We start from the raw sequence: 2,923 nt of genomic DNA, 5'->3' as shown, positions 1-2,923 counted from the left end.
GACTAACAAGAATGTAATTTCAAATTTAAACAGAAAATGTTATTTCATGCTTAAATCTGAAAGACCAAAAACAATGCTATTAAAACTTTTAGTTGGCCGACCGAGAACAATGGTATTTTATAGTTAAACGTTACAGAATAAAGGCAATGCCTTAGAGAACGAACTGACGAAAACACAAATCTTTATGAACAGACTGAGAAAAATGCTATTTTATAATTTTGCGTCCGAGACTAACGATCATTTCAAAGTAAAACGCGACAAAAATGCTATTTCAAAGTAAAACGCGACAGACCAAAGATAATACTATTTAACAATTAAGTGCAAGAAAGTACGGCGTGTTGACACACCCGTTCCTGCTGGATCACCGAAGTAACGTCGAACCTGTTCAGTTCTAAATGGGAGACCATTTGGGACTTCCAGGTGTTGTATGTGCTCTCTGTTAATCTCTGTATTGTTCCCAGTTGCCCTGGATTTCCCCCTGTCACTGGACTCAAACAGTGCCGATTCAGGAGAGGCGTAGTTGATTATTGCGCAACTCCTGCCTCACAATTACACGGGCAGATGCCCCTAAAGAGGGCATCTTTTGTCTTTCGAGACTGAACGGAGGCATGGATGGATGGAATAAAGTATAAACGAAATACAAATTCACGTTTAATAATGATAGAATCATGTTTATTCTATTTATAATTTAACGGGCTACATGAACTTTGACAGACTATGGATACCCACAAGGTGTGCGTGAAAATTTTTTGTCAGGAGGTGCGCAATCTCCAACCACACCTCTCCTGAGTCGACATTGTTATGTACCAGTCGCAAGTGAAGTGAATGCACAGGAAAACTGTAAACAAATGCCGCGATAAGCGGAGAGAACATACAACACCTAGAATTCCCAAATGGAAACCCACCTGGTACTAAGCAGGTTCAACGTTGCTTAACTTCGGTGATCTGACGAGAACCGGTGTATCAATGTGATTTTGACGTATATTATAAGTTACATGATATCTAACGGATATGTTTTTCAAATGTATATGTGACCGACCGACCAACTAACGCAACCCATTTTAGATATGACAGGACACATCTAAATCAAGACGCAATTCTAATTTACACTAACGAAGGATACACTCGCGGAAATACTATTTAGATTAAAGGGGTAAAATATTTGTTTTTGTATCAATGAAAATGTTAAGCGTGACAGACCAAGGCCTACGTGAGTTTTAATTAAATCTTGAGATGCATTCATTGGCCTGCCTTGATAGAGTTCAAAATAGACTTCGTAGCCTCGTAGGAGATGTCCTTTTCTCTTCCTTACAACCTCTATCTCACAGAAGAGATGTTGCGAGTTTGTCCCTGATGTATCGTTATTTTCATCGAAAGTGTTCGACTGAGCTTCAATCTATGGTCCCCCCTCGCCAAACTTTCACAAGAAACACGCATCTAGCTGTAAACACTATCAATAATTCCCCCCACTCTTTATCTGTGCCTAAACCTAAACGTAGATTCCATGAACAAAGCTTCTTTCTTAGAACTGCACGCCTGTGGAATTGTCTGCCGTTTTCCTGCTTTCCGGCTGACTACAATATGGTTGTCTTCAAGTCTAACGTAAATAAGTTCTTGATGAGCCGTTCCATATAAGTTATCAAATTTACTGAATTTTCATTACTGATGATTATTATATTGTCCAATTTCCACTGTACACTTTTTAACCCTTATCCTTGAGTGGCCCCTTGGCCTTGATAATGTGGTGATGCCTATGTAAAAAAAAAAATTAAAGACAGAACAAAGATTAATGATCAAACAAATTGCGTCTATTTGAATTACCCGTGTAACAATAAATATAACATATTAGACTGAAGCATGTCGAAGACATCAGCAGACTGACGAAACTTCCGAGATAATTACGAGGATGCTAGTGAAAACAGACAAAAAAAAATGTCAAAGTTTCTCCCTTTTCGATTAAAGGCTTTCATTTTACAGATTTGCTTCGTCAGCGAGTCAAAGAGAGGTAACGCCTACATTCCGGAAAAAAAAATATTCCATTATAGGGGTTCTCTATTTCGGTAAAATCCTTAGAAAATTACTAGGAAATATGCTAAGGAAATCTCGGTCAAAAAGGCCAAAAAGTTCGAGTTTGGAACGCGTAATAATGGCAATGAGCAATGCGTATCGTTTGAGCGAGGCAACATTAATAATTTAAGAAATACGGTAAATAATAGGGAGATCAAAGTTAACCTCAAATCTACAATGATATTACCTATATAAATAAAGCAGCAGATGTGTGTACGTATGTGTGTGTGCCTGTGTGCAAATATTTAACCGATGAACACCTGGTTATATAACACTGAATTCAACACGAAAAATGTCCTTGTAGAATTTTTAATTTTTATTTTTAATTATTTATTTTCATATAAGTTTTCGAGATAATACCTTTTATTAATATATCATTTTAAATTTTGCGCTCTATCTAATCATCTAAATTACAATCGTTTTTAAACAATTATGTTTTCTTTATAGAACGTTGAATACACGACGGAAAAATAAACAAATTTACACGACGTTCTTATTCCAATTCAAGCTAGACCGGAAAGCTGCCGAAACATCTAAAGATATCATTGAAGTGTTTGGCTCAGGAAAGATTACTGAACGCACATCACAATGGTGTTTTAAGAAATTACGTGGCGGCGAAGAGAGTCTTCAAGATGATGAGCGTAGTCGTTAGCCATCAATTAATCAAGAGCCTAAGTTGGCGCCAAATGGTTCACAACTGTTCGAGAACTTGCTTCTTAATAGAACGTAAGGTATACGACGATTTTTAACCACTTGAAAGAGACAGGGGATACAAAAAAATTAATAAATTGATGACTTACGTATTAAACAAAAAAACAACAGAAACTCTTTTATAAAGTGTATTCTTCACTTGTTT

General features: G+C 36.7%; 1 pseudogene; it reads right to left on the bottom strand.

Annotated features, from left to right (window-relative positions):
- Positions 1-868: 868 nt before the first annotated feature.
- LOC145265902 (5S ribosomal RNA) lies at positions 869-985 on the bottom strand (annotated as a pseudogene).
- Positions 986-2,923: the final 1,938 nt, after the last annotated feature.

Source organism: Euprymna scolopes, chromosome 40, assembly GCF_053919585.1.
Source record: "Euprymna scolopes isolate OS-2025 chromosome 40, ASM5391958v1, whole genome shotgun sequence".
In the NCBI taxonomy this organism is placed as follows: Eukaryota; Metazoa; Mollusca; class Cephalopoda; order Sepiida; family Sepiolidae; genus Euprymna; species Euprymna scolopes.
The sequence above is the reverse complement of the archived record's forward strand: the minus strand, read 5'-3'. Positions and strand labels throughout refer to the sequence as shown.